The 15,111-nt window shown below is 48.3% G+C and overlaps 1 protein-coding gene across 1 annotated transcript in view; it reads left to right on the top strand.

Annotated features, from left to right (window-relative positions):
• The first annotated feature begins 12,942 nt into the window (after positions 1-12,942).
• LOC148508090 (uncharacterized) overlaps positions 12,943-15,111 on the top strand; it is a 95,657-nt gene continuing 93,488 nt past the window's right edge. The window contains exon 1 of the mRNA XM_088445295.1: positions 12,943-13,071. The gene's annotated coding sequence lies outside the window, so the exon portion shown is untranslated. The remainder of the gene's footprint in view (positions 13,072-15,111) is intronic.

Here is a 15,111-nt window from a genome sequence, read left to right on the forward strand (position 1 = left end):
TCCTCCTCCTCCTCCTCCTCCTCCTGACACCTTATAGGAACCTGACAGACAATGATAAACAGAAGGGGAGAACAAGAAGCCAGATCACAAAGGGTGAACTGATGTCCCTAATAACAAAAGAAAAAAAACTGTGTATTTCATGCTTTATTTAAAACCAAAGTTTGATAGATATATTTAAAAATAGATGTCAAAACCATTAATTCTCATTAAATATTGATGTTTTGCCCAATACATAAATGTATATATAAATAAACTAATAAACCCTAAATAGGGCCGACAGAGCGTATTAAAAGCATAAAGAAAATGAAAGTGATAAAGAAAAATTGAAGTGACATACTATTTACATTCATAAATATCCACCGTAACTTATTATACAAGATGGGACTTTTCTCCAGGAATATTTATTGAGAACATATTAGTATTTGCACAGCCTCGTGTGTTTTGTATGCACACAAATATTTTCCTTCTTCTTCCCACCTTAATTTAGTTGATATTCTATTAAAAGTTACACTGTAAACGTGGCCATCATTACATAATAACATAAGGCGTGCCCCTAGCACAGAGTCTTCTTCTTCTATCTTAATTAATAGAGGAAAAAACTGTGGCCGGATTCACAGACGTACGCAATGCCGATATTTATTCAGATTGAGCGATTACTAACAGCAGCCGCACCTCACAGTAGTAACCTCGTTTTATGTGACCTCTATGAGTGGATAATGAGGATTCCGTCTGTATTAGCGGATAAACAGTTATGTATCAATTACTTTCTTGTTGTGGATTCATGTCCTTATATAGCCGATATATCTATAACTCCTATAGGGATTTCCAAATACAGATACATACACCCTCATACCTACACAGTGCCCATTATACACACCCTCCATACCCACACACACACAGTGTCTGGCATATGTACACCCCCACACCCACTCAGTGCCCAGCATACACACTGCCCCGTCCCCTCGAAACCCACACCGAGCTTGTTATACACCCCCCATAACTACAGAGCCCACTATACACCCAATACCCATAAAAAGCCAAGCATACACCCCCCATAAACACACAGTGCCCAGCAACCCCCATACCCAAACTTCTACCCAGCATACACTCCTCATACCCGCACTGTGGCCGGCATACACCACCCATACACACACAGTGACCGGCATACAACCCCCCCTTACACATAGTGTGTATGGGGGTTGTGTGTGCCATGCACTACCTATACCCATAGTGCCCAACACAAACACCTCCCATAGCCATAGTGCCCAATATACACAACCCCCGATTCCTATAGTGCCTGTCATATATACCCTCGATACCCATAGTTCCCAGCATATACCCCCCAAATCCATAGTGCCCGGCATACAACCCCATACCCATAGTGCCTGGCATACACACCCGGACCCTATAAGTATGTGGGGGTACACGGCATACACAGTTAGTGCCCTGCATACATACCCGGGCACTATACTGTAAGTATGGGGCATTGCCCAGCATACACGCACTCCATACCCATAATGCCTGGCATACAAGCCCCATACCCATGGTGACCAGCGTACACCCCCATATTTATAGTGCTCAGCATACACACGTCATACCTATGCCCCCTATATCCATAGTGCCCACCCATACAAAAAGTGCCCAGCATACACATATCCTATACCCATACACAACACTCTATACCCATAGTGCCAAGCATATAACCCCCATACCCATAGTACACGGCTTACATACATCCTATACCCCATACCCATAGTGCCCGGCATACACCACTCAAAAACACACAGTGCTAAGGACACCCCTCCCCCCCCCCATACCCATAGTGCCCGACATACACCCTCCATACCCATAGTGCCTGGCATACGCACCCTCGATACTCATAGGGCCCGGCATACACTCCCTATACATATAGCGCTCAGCATACACCCCCCATACCAATAGCGCCTAGCAGATACACAACCCTATAATAGTGATCGGCATACACATCCCTCTACTCATAATGCCTGGCATACACCCCCAAACCCATAGTAATCAACATGCCCTCCATATCTATAGTGTAGTGCCCAGCATACATCCCCATACCCCCAGTATCTGGCATGCAACCCCAATACCCAAAAAGCCTAGCATCCCCCACACCCACAGTGCGCCCAGCATAAATTCCTATACCCCTAGTGCCTGGCATACACACCATACAAACATAGTGGCAAGCATACACCCATACCCGGGATGCAGTCAGGAAGCCGACAGTCGAAATGCCGACCACTGGCCTCCCGACTGTGCAATCCCGACAGGGGACTAATGATAGGCGTCGAAATCCCGACGCCTATCATTATCCCTACGCTGGGAGCACGACGCACGGCATACCGAGCGAAGGTAAACCGGGCGGCGGGCGCGGACAGCCGCGGGGGGTGGGTGGTGGTTTTGGTGATAGGTTAGGGGCTCCCGGGGGGGGGGGGGCATAGAGTTTAGCTAGGGGAAGGGGGGTTAGAGTTAGGCACCTCTGGGGGGAGGTTAGGCTTAGGCTGCGGAGACGGGGGGGGGGGTTAGGTTTATGCACTTACGGGGAGGTTAGGGTTTGGCACTAGGGGGGCAGGTCAGGCTTGGCAGAGGGTTAGTTATACTTACCTTAATTACCTGTCGGGATCTTCACTGCTGCCTTTCGGGATCTTCAATCCGGCGTCGGGATTCATACCGATCCCCCATACCCATGGTGCCCAGCATACACCCCCATATCTATAGTGCTCAGCATACACATATCTCATGCACACATAGTGCTAAACATGCGCCCCCCCCCATACCCATGGTGCCAAGCATATATTTCTACTCGCATAGTACTTGGCATACGTACAGACATACACACACCCTATACCCATAGTGCCCAGAATATACCCCCATATGCGCACACACACAGTGCCAGGCATACACACACCCATACCCATGGTGCCCAGCTTACACCCCCATATCTATAGTGCTCAGCATACATCCCTATACCCATACTTATCAGCATACACCCACCTCATTCACACATAGTGCCAAACATATACCCCTTTTAGCTATAGGGCCCAGCATACACCCCCCCATACAAATAATGCTCAGCATACACTCACTATACCCATAATGCCCCCATATCCATAATGCCCCAAATAATTAGAGTTATGGTATAACATACCTCAGTTAACTCTTTTTCTTCGAGGTCCATAGAGTCCACAGGATCTACCTTGGGGTTTGTAGTTGGAGTGATCCATTGCACCAAACAGCTTACAGCTTTAAAGCTCCCAGAATGCACTGGTACAACTCCCTATATACCCCGCCCCCAGCCACAGGCATTCAGTTTGTAAACAAGCCTAACGGCAAGAGACGGAAAGTGGAGAAGGAAGTACAATGTACCCGGGAAACAATAAAAATACGAAGAGGGAATCAGTGATACACAAAAGGCAAAGAACAGATCCCAACTGAGGCCAGGGGCGTCAGAGTGGGTGTCCTGTGGACCCTATGGACGTGGAAGAAAAAGAGTTAACGGAGGTATGTTGTACCATAACTCTAATTTTCTTCTTCAGGGTCCATAGGGTCCACAGGATCTACATTGGGGACGTCCTAAAGCATTTCCCTTAAGGGTGGGGACGCTCCTAAACAGAGAGGAGAATCCGCCGCCCAAAGGAAGCTTCCTGGGAGGCAAAAGTATCAAATGTATAGAATTTGATAAAGGTATGGATGGAAGACCAAGTGGCTGCCTTGCACAGCTGTTCAGCCGAGGCGCCATGTCTAACCACCCACGATGGTCCTACAGACTGAGTAGAATGTGCTGTCACATTGTTAGGAACAGGGAGGTCAGCCTGTGTATAGACCTGAGAAATAGTCGTACGCAGCCGGCAAGCCCAAGTCTCTTTGTTTGCTGGCCAGCCTCGTTTGTGAAACTCTTATAAACACAAAGAGCGAATCTGATTTCCTGATGGAGTTGGTACGATCCACGTAGATACGAAGGGCTCGCACCACATCCAGGGAAGCTTCACCTATAGAAAGGTTGGAAGCCTGAAAAGCCGTGACTACAATTTCCTCATTCATATGGAAACGGGATACCACCTTTGGAAGGTAACCCATCCTAGTACGAAGGACAGCTCTATTTTGATGAAAAATCAAATATGGAGAGCGACATGACAGAGCTGCCAAGTCAGAAACTCTGCGAGCTGAGGAGATTGCAAGGAGAAAAAGGGTCTTTGCTGTCAACCATCTTAAATCCACCTTATGCAAGGGTTCACAGGGGAAAGCCTGCAGTGCCCTGAGAACCAATGATAAATCCCATGGTGCTACCGGAGGGACAAATGGAGGTTGCAGTCGGAGAACCCCCTACAAAAATGTTCTAACATCTGCCAGGGGAGCAATTCTGCGCTGGAACCAAACTGACAATGCAGAAACCTGAACTCTGAAGGTAGTCTGGTGAAGTCCTAAGTCTAATCCAGCCTGCAGAAAAGCAAGTACACTTGAGACCTTGAAAACTGTACATGGGGACCTTGTGGTTGTGGCGTGATGCCATGAGTTCTACGTCTGGGAGTCCCCACCTGTCCACCAGGAATTGAAAGACGTCCGGATGAAGGGCCCATTCTCCGGCATGTATGTCCTGATGACTTAGGAAGTCCGGAGATTGCTGGAAGATGGTATTCTGCCCACAGCAGAATGTTCTCCACTTTCCTCATGGCTGCCGAACTTCGTGTGCCTCTCTGATGGTTGATGTAGGTGGTCGCGTTGTCGTACTGAATCTGGACAGGCCTGCCGTGAAGAAGGTCCTGCGCCAGAATGAGCGCTCTGTGCACTGCACAAAGCTCCAAGATATTTATCGGTGGGTGACTTTCCTGAATCTTCCACCTTCACTGAAAGGTGTGATGCCCTGTCACCACTCCCCATCCTCACAGACTTGCATCTGTGGTGAGGAGTACCCAATCTGGACGACCCTTGTCTAAATGAGTCATTTCCAGCCACCAAGCGAGGGAGAACCGGACCTCAGGCGAGATGCGGATCATCTGAGACTTTATCCGATGATACTGACCATCCCAATGTGACAGAATCCATTGCTGCAGGGAGCTGGAGTGGAACTGGGCATAAGCCACTATATCGAATGTGGATACAATGGAGCCCAGCACCCGCACTGCCAGGTGAACTGACACTCTGCTTGCAGAATAGACTGTGCACACGAGACTGTAGTGCCGCAATCTTGTCCTCTGGTAGAAGAATCCTCTGGCCCAGTGAGTCCAGCATCGCCCCCAAGTGCACCATCTGAAGAGTTGGAGAAAGAGACGACTTTTTCCAATTTATTATCCAGCTGTGCTCTTGTAGAGATGACATTGTAACATCTGGAGAAATCTCCAGGCTCCATTGCCAGCATAATTGACCGTAGGGTTTCCATACGGAATTTGGGCACATGGATGAATCTGTTGAGAGACTTCAGATTCAAGATAGGGCGATGTGAAAACAAATTTGAATAATAACCTCTTCCCTGTTGCGTCACAGGAACGGGGATTATCACTCCTGACCTCAGGGGCACCCCAATAGACTCCCAGAAGGCCAAAGACCTGACCGGGTCTACAGGCAGAGTTGTACCAACAAACCTTTGAGGGTGATGCCTCAGGAATGTGATGGCGTAACCCTAAGAGACCACCTCTCGAACCCAGGCATCTGTCGTGGTCTGATGCCAGGCTTGAGAAAACTATAGAAGTCGGCCTCCAACCCTGAGACACCCCAGGGCGAGGCCTTCCCCATCAGGCAGTGGGCTTACCGTCCCTCTTGGAAGCAGGACGCTTGGTTGACCAGGATTCCCTGTTCTGCCGTTTCCTGTGGGAATTATCCTGTCTAGAGTAACTGTCCCTTTGCTCTACTCTGTGGGCGAAAGGACCGAGCTGACGACTGCCTATATTTAGGGGTAGTCGTAGATGGCAAACCAGCAGATTTAGATGTTGTACCTTCCCAACTAAAGGCAAAGACTCCAGGGCCTTCTTGGAACCTGTATCTGCCTTCCAGGTTTTTAGCAAAGGGTTCTTAGAGCTGCAACTGAAGTTAGTGCATCAATGACCGCTTCCCCCATATACACAGCTGCTTCTCGCATCTGACAGATGGAAGACAGTCTCTCGAGGATAGCATGCCTAATGCTACCAGAGAACAGCTTTGTCCATTCTTCCATAGCCTTGGCTACCCAGGTTACAGCAATAGCTGGCCTGGTAATAACTGCAGATAATGAAAACATGGATTTTAAATAGTTATCAAGTTTTCTATCTGTAACCTCTTTAATGAGGATGCTGCAGGAATGGGTAAAGTAGAGCTCTTGATCAATCTAGTCACATGAGCATCTACTGATGGAGGACTTCCCATTGCTACAATCACCCAGAGCATATGGTTATCGAGAGGTTAAATGCCTTGTGGTATGGAAATGCTTATTTGGAGTAGACCATTGCTTCAGACGTGAGATTCGTCAGTTGCTCAGACTGAGGAAAATAATCTTTAGCCACCTACTGACGCCTAAAGACCGGAGCCTTAGATTTCAGTGGAGCCTCCTCTTCCTCTATACTGAGGACAGATCTAACCACTCTCACCAGAGAGGGGACATCCAGAGGACTGATGGTCTTCTTCCCCTGAGTAAGACCCAGAACTCTGAGTATCAGAGCGTGATGAAGAGGTTGAGTCAGAATCCTGAGGCAACGTCTGAAGAGAACCTCTCTTATGCCCCTGCTTTACTGCCACTGGTCTATTCGCCATTTTCTGTACCACCTGCTGAGGGGCTATAGACAGCAGCAAACTGTGACTAGAGGGAGCAGAAGAATCAAACCAACAGGGATTCATAGGGGACATATACATAGAAGGATGCAACTGCTGTGGGTATCCCATAGCAGGAGGCAGTATCGTGGCAGGAGCATGCAACGCTGCGGCCCTGTCCACCAAATGCGACAAAACCTGAGAAGATGGTTCTTGTGTTGGTGCAGGTGTACAAGATAGAAAAGGTGGCTGTTTACAACAGGCACTACACAACCCATCCTGCAAAAAAACCTGTTCAGACAGGCTTGCCAACAGGATCTACATGACGTCAGCACAGGAGGCTAATCCTTCTCACCTTTACCTTCAGACATGGCAAATGTGTGACAAATATAAGGTATACAGTATAAATGCAATGTGACCCTCTTCACATATGAAAAACCCCACACACCTATTCAGAGGGATGAGGAGAAACAAAGTGATAGATATAACTGACAGTTTGGAAAACAAACGACAGTAGAAATTCAACAGCTAGCATTAAAGTCACATACAATGCATAACTACATACAATTGCTAATGCAAATGGACTCTGAATCCATTGACCAGCCCCGCAGGGGTATTGGCAGGATATAGATACCAGACCCAGAGGAGAGGTATACAGGGAGACAGACCAAACCTCTGAGACCACAAGCTTTCAGCAGTACACACAAATGCGAACTGCGAGCGTCTCACACACGAGGTGGTCAGAAGTAACAACCCAGATGCGGGAATCCGTCACCGGAACTTGCGTCTGAGTTGGGGGAGGAGCTACCGCGGCAGCGCCTATCTCCCAACAGCTGCGATTTTGACGGCACGGGTACGATGGCCTCACAGTAGTAGACGCTAACTAGTGTGCTTTAGCGCGTCTACTACCCATACCAAGCGACGGACGAAATGGCCCCGGCCGTCTTAGTGAGGACACATTACGCGAGGCCTTCACCCACAGCCGCCTCAGATGCATCTCTTACACCGGAGGCCTGGACTGCGTCGCGCACGATTCCACGACACGAGGAATCGCTTACCTGCCATCTCCGTGAATCTGATCGCAGTCCGGACCCCAGCGATGCCGCTAGCTAAGCCTTGCTGAGGCCCGCCGAAATCCCCAGGGCATATGGGGTTTCAGCATCGGCGGAAGTAGGAGTCGCAGTACCTACGTCCTATTCGGCACTTAGTACCGCTAAACTCAGAAGTTCAAAAAACTAAGGTAAATCAAAAGAAAAGCCTGGAACTGCCTAGGTCCCAGTCCCGCTATTAAACAGGTGCATCTGGATACTTGCCGCGCAGCAAACAAAAAAAACGAAATGCATGTGGCTGGGGGCGGGATATATAGGGAGGAGGACCAATGCATGCTGGGAGCTTTAAAGCTGTAAGCTGTTTGGTGCAATGGATCACTCCAACTACATATCCCAAGGTAGATCCTGTGGACCCTGAAGAAGAAATGCCATTCCCACACCCATAGTGCCCGGCATATACCACTCATACACACGCAGTGCTCGGGACACACTCTTCATACTTATAGTGCCTGGCATACACCTCCCGTAGCCATACTGCCAGCACCCCCCCAGACCCACAGTGTCTGTAATACAACCTCTCATATCCATAGTGTCCGGATTATGCACACTCTATACCCATAGTGCCTAGCGTAAAGCCCCCATACCCATAGTGGCCGGTATACACCCCCATACCCAAGGTGCTCGATATACCCATTCCGTACACATAGTGCCCGGCATACAGCATATACACCCCATATACATGGTACCCAGCATACACCCCTATACCCATAGTGTCCGGTATACAGCCGCCTATACCAATAGTGTCCAGCGCACGCACGCCGTATACCCATAGCGCCCGGCATACACCCCCTTACCCATAGTGCCCAGCATACCTTCTATACCCTTAGAGCTTGACATACCCCCATACACATTACTCAGCATACACCAATATACCCATTGTGCCCAGCATACACCCACCATACTTATTACCCAGCGTATGCCCCTATACCCATACAGCCCAGCATACACCCACCATACCCGTAGTGTCCAGCATGTACACACTATACACATGGTACCCAGCATACACACCTATACCCATAGTGCCCAGCATACACCCACCATACCCATAGTGCCAGGCATACACACACTATACACATGGTACCCAGCATACACCCCTATACCCATAGTGCCCGGCATACACCCACCATACATATTACCCAGCATATGCCCCTATACCCATACTGCCCAGCATACACCCACCATACCCGTAGTGCCCAGCATATACACACTACACACATGGTACCCAGCATACACCCCTATACCCATAGTGCCCAGCATACACCCACCATACCCATAGTACCCAGCATACACATGGCACCCAGCATACACCCTTATACCCAAAGTGCCCAGCATACACTCACCATACCGTAGTGCCCGGCATACACACTATACAAATGGTACCCAGCATAGACCCCTGTACCCATAGTGCCCAGCATACACCCACCATACCCATAGTGCCTGGCATACAAACATAACAATAAGCTACAGTAATACTCAGATGAGTTACCTGTAACACCGCCACACCCCTCCACCACATAGACACTGCCTCATACAGAAATAATAACTGTAAAGCACCAGGATAGACCTGTATTCCTCCCCAGAGACCACCTGTACCACTCTGTCTCCTCTCCTTCTCTGTCAGTAGGGGACGTCCCCCTCTATGCCCACATGGATAGTAGGGAATGACGTTGGTCAGTAACTGATGACATTAGGGTACAAAAAAATGAAGGGGATCTATCCTCTGTCCGGAATGAGATAGATCCCTCCCCTTCAGTTTCTGTAAGATGACGTCATCAGCCAGTGTCCAACGTCATTCCCTACCATCCAAGCGGGCATAGAGGGGAAATATATTGTTGTGGCGAGCGAAGTGTCACTTCCAGGTACGGCTACTGAAAGGGTTTTATACTCTTCGGTAGGTGTATGCACTGATGACATCTCAGATACTCTACCTGATCTGTTCACAGCCACAATATTATTGTGCTCATAATATCACAATACGTCCCTCATGGTGTGGCCACGTCCATTTTTTATGCATGCCAAAGACGTGCACACACAATTATCTCCGTACCCCTACTTCAAAATTCCAACTTTGACCACTGGTAATAAGTGTATATCAGGTTTGTGGTATAGGGAGTATTCAATTAGGTGCGAAAAGTCAGTTTCTGCAGAAAAATATCGCTGGTGACGTAATTTCGACAGGCGAAAACTTATCCCCGTATTCAATTCCGAAGACTTTTCGCCGGTATGGAAAGTCAATGCATTGGAATAGGCAAAAAAGATTTGCCTATGAAACCTGTTGGAAAAAAAAATGCAGAATTGGGGTATTGGGGTGCAAACTTGCGGGAACCACCCAGCACTCTTGGGACAGTCCCCCAAAGGTAAACTGTGTGAAAAAAAATGGATAAAAAAAAAGCCTTAAGAAAACACCAAAAAATTACTTTGAAAAAGGGGGCAAAAAAAGTACAAAGTTGGGGGACAAACTTAAAAACTAGTGAAATAGACTCCAGGGGGGGTCTCCAAGTATGCCCCAGGTGTTTTAAGATTGCAGGTGTTTGCGGTAGGTGGATTTTTAAAACTTCACTTTAGCAACTTCAAAATATGCTTACACCCATTTTCGTGTACTCCAAATTTGCTGGGACTATTTATTTCCTGCAAAAAACCCCCCTGCTAAATGCTATTCTTCACCACTTCTACAAAGACGCGAATTAGCAGCTATTGTAAGCATTTAAGTACCCCAAATACCTTCAGCGGGGCTATTCGGGGGCATCTATAATGATCCCCAATGTCAGTGAATCTTTTGGGGGGTGTCAGGCTAATTACCCAAATCTGACAGGACTTTTCGTTGGTTTCGATTTCGCCGGGCTCCGTTTTTACAGTTTTGGGATTCAATACGGGGATAAGCGGGGACGAGCGTGATACTTTTCCGAATGCAAAACCAGCGATGACGGCGGAAACTCTGGCATGCGAAAAGTCCGGGACCTAATTGAATAGCCCTATAGTGTTCACTGAAGTTCCGTCGCGGTGGCGTCGGACCGAAAAAGGGCACTTTATTGTGCTCCCAAATAGGGGACATGGCATGTCTTTAAGACGCATTCCCCACTTTTGAAGGCATGCCCTATTGTCCATAGAGCCAGAAACAGACAGTGTCTATATGGTCTGTTTTGGTCTTTTTTACCTAGTAATGGTATGGATTGTGGGCCTGATTCAGACCCGCTCGCGAGCGCTGAGCGCTCGCAAGCGGGTCGATGGTGGCCCAGTGCGCATGCGCGAGACCCGGATAGCGACAGGCAAACCGTTGCTCCGGGTCTCGTACCAAAGGGGGCTTGCTGTCGATGTTGAGTGACAGCACGCCACCTTTGGTGGGCGTGCCGGGGGCGTGGCTGGCCAGACGGAGGCGTTCCCATGGGAACGCCTACCGTCTGGGGCCGGCCCCACTGACATCACAAGTGATGTCAGTGGGAGAGCTTTCCTCTCTGTTTGAGCCGAAAGCACTCCAGGGCTTGTGGCAATGAGACCCTACCACAAGGGTCTCGTCGCAAGCCCGATGGTTGCGATGGTCTTAACCATCGCGACCATCTTCCTGGCCGCTCGCTATAGCTGTGGGTGGTCACCCACAGCTATACGAGCGGCCAGGAGGCCGCTCTAAAAATCAAGAAGGACGGCCCTGATTCAGAGCGAGCGCTCTGTCAGAGCGTCCGGCTCTGAATCAGGGCCTGTGTGTCCATAGGATGTAATATAAGCTTTCATCACACCTAGCATAGTAACACTGTAAGGTCTAGTGATATAACTACTACATAATTCTGATACCCTTTTCAGACATCTGACCCTGGAAATTTCCTCCTCAGACCCGGGAATTTCTCCTGTGCAAAATCCTGGGGTATTTGGTCGAGACCCCCCTTTCACACTAGAGCTTCTACCAGGGAAATTCCCAGGTAGACCACTTTCAGACATAAGCCGGGTTTTTCAGATTACCCGCCTCTCCTCTGCCCTCTGCCCCACCTAGCCTATCACCTCTCCGGCTGCCACTGATGATATGATCATCAGGCAGACATTTTATTTTATTATTAAATTATTTTTCATTACCTATTTGCCCTGGTCCAGCGGGAGTGCGGTCTCCAGCGCCGGCGGGTGTACCCGGCGTCCGTCTGGGGTTCTCTGTGCCGGAGGACCCAGCCAAGGTCACTGACTCGGTCTACAGCGCCACAGCCACCGGCGGGGGGTGGTGAGCGGCACGCTCTGCGCTGCCCACTCAATGTAAAATCTGCTTGGTACAGCCCGGGAGTAAATTCCTGGGTAGCACCTTTCAGATATGAACAGAGTAATTTCCCGGGACTTAATTCCCGGGAAATTCCCTGGTCAATTGGAGGGTCGGCACCTTTCAGACATACACGGGAATTTGGCGGAGGCAGGCCGAATTCCCGGGAATCTCAGTATGTCTGAAAGGGGTATGAGTAACAGCAAAGCTGGCGTCCACATTATAGAAGATGCTGACAATGTAAGTGCAGGCAGAAGGCACAGGGGAAAGTATTGCAGCCACATGAGTAGTAAGCTGGATAACACATGGTGTATAATGATACATGATATTACAGCAGGATAAGCACAGAGGAAAGTATTGCAGCCACATGAGTAATAGGCTTGATAACAAATGAGGTGTATAATGATACATGATATTACAGCAGGATAATCACAGTGGAAAGTATTGAAGCCACATGCGTAATTGGCTGATAACAAATGTGGTGTATAGGATCAGCACAGGGGACATTGGCCCTCAGGGACAATAAGTGACAGGGTTGGAGGTAGCTGCAGATTACTGTCACTGTATTGTACTTACTGCACATAGACCACTGGAACAAGACACTTTCCTCAGCACACCGGCTGCTGCTTCTCCGGGGTCTCTTCACCAACAACCCCCCCCCCTCCTAACTCTGCACTGTGCAGCTGGTATATTCCACAGCACTGACTCCAGCAGGGAGATACCACTGCCAATAACCGCGGGGAGGAAGGGAAGACACCGTCTCACACTTACCGCAGCCTGCCTGTGCGTTCCACCTCACCATACCCCCTGCGGTCCACAGACAGGAAATGCCGTTTCTCCTCCAATAACTTCCGGTATTGTCGATCCGTGTAGTGTGTGAACTGTGGAAAAAAGCGAAGAGCGGCCATTGGACATTGGCTGATGAAGTCAGGGTCACACTACGGAAGGGGATCTAGCTGTTTCCGCGGCCATTGCTGTGTCTGGCAGTGGGTAATGATGTTTATTATTATTATTATTATTATTATTATTATTATTATTATTATTATTATACAGGGGGGGTAGACTGTGGTGCTGCATTATCATACTATGGTGAAACAGCCTTTAGTGCTGTGTTATATTACAGCCGGAGCAGACATTACTGTTGTGTAATCATGGGATGGTGGCTCAGCCTCTAGTGTTGTGTTGTGATATTATATTACAGATGGAGCAGCCTCTAGTGCGGTGTTATATTACAGCTGGAACAGACCCTAGTGCTGTGTTGTTATATTACAGCTGGAGCAGCCTCTAGTGCGGTGTTATATTACGGCTGGAACAGACCCTAGTGCTGTGTTAGTAGAATAGTGGTGGAACAGACTGGTGCCCTGCTATAATACAGGTGGCTCAGTCTCTGCTTGGTAACAGGCTGCTCTGGTGTCCTGTGATTATAATTCGGGGGGAGCAGATTGGTGTCCTGCTATTATAGCACAGTTGGAGCAGATGGTTGATGCTAGATCCTATGTGGAGAAAGGACCTCTGTGACGTTTCAACCACGTGACCGCTGCAGGGGGCTGGACCGCTCCTGCGTTACCATCCACGAGGGCATAGAGGGGAAATAAATATTTGTGGTGAGCGTAGCGAGCCACCATGCCCGAAGCGTGGCAAGCGGGCACTTTTGGTCTCCCGTTAGCATCCCCGCCCCTCCCCCTTTCATGCCGGGTCACATGGGTGTGACGTCACAGGTCCCCTGCAGCCCTCTATTCTAGTCATAACCCTAGTGTGAAGGACACAGATGATTCCTGGTCATGTGACCTGGAGCTATCCGCCAATCAGAGTACAGGAAACTCAGTGCGCTTTAATAGAGCTGACTCAGGTCTGATTTTAGATGGTTCTTTTTTTTCCCCGCTTTACGTTGTTATTGAAGAGGTGACATCAGCAAGTGCAGAGGAAAAATAAATAAATCTGCCTTAATAGATAGCACAGGAAGCACCACAAATCATATTACACCGTGTACAGCACTACCAACCTCATACATGTGTATAGTGTACACTGCTCCCAGGTGGGTGTAAGGTACAGGAATATCAGTGATGGTAACACGTGATAAAGTAACATGCAAAACTGAAGTTTGGAAAATATAGTTTTAAAGTTCAGTTTAGAGGTATATAACAAAGGATAGTCTGGGGAACCCTGTGTCTACGCTGCCCGACTCCCATGGGAGGAAAACATGGAGACTGGACACCAGCGTGGTACCAGGAGAGGTTACCAGTCTGTAACGGGCCTTGGTGTTTATAGCACAGGCTGGGCACTGGCACACCGGGCACCCTACCATATGAGGGGAAAATAGAATCAGCAATCTGTGATTGGGTTACATAGAATGTGGCTATCAGTACAGAGGTGTACACAGACTTGTACGGATGGTCAGGATGTGGTGAGAGTCACGTACACATAATTACCCTTACTGGTACATAGACTGTATAGACATAGGACACAGGACAAACAGACATTACAGCTACAGTAGGAGCACAGCATGAATCACACGTAGGACAATCATAATATGCAAAAAGACGTCCAACAAGTGATTTGTGATATTGAAAATATTAATGTGAACAGTATGGAATAATGGAAGGAAGGTAAGAAAGAGGTGGGGGGTTTATAAGTGTATTTTAAACACGAGGCGTCAGATCTGGGGTCTGATTTTAATTTAGGGAAGAGGAGGGGGTGTCAGATCTTGGGTCTGATGTATAATAAAGAAAATGGGGATGAGATCTGGGGTATGGACTTTTATTTCACTTATTTTATGTGACTTATTTTATGTCACCGTACTTTAGCTGTTGTTTTAGTATTTATATAACGCCCATTACACTACTTTCTGTTGTATTAGATTCTAGCTCTGTCGCATAACAATTATAAACCACACCCACATTAGAAATACCATGCCTACATGTTCTTGTCCTGCCCATGTTATCGTTGCTGTGCACTGGTAGAAAAGCCGGGACCACATGGTAAATATTTGTCTTTTAGACAGTGCTACATGTGGACAGGAGGTCTAATTTC

Source organism: Taudactylus pleione, unplaced genomic scaffold, assembly GCF_031769625.1.
Source record: "Taudactylus pleione unplaced genomic scaffold, aTauple2 ptg000377l, whole genome shotgun sequence".
Classification (NCBI taxonomy): Eukaryota; Metazoa; Chordata; class Amphibia; order Anura; family Myobatrachidae; genus Taudactylus; species Taudactylus pleione.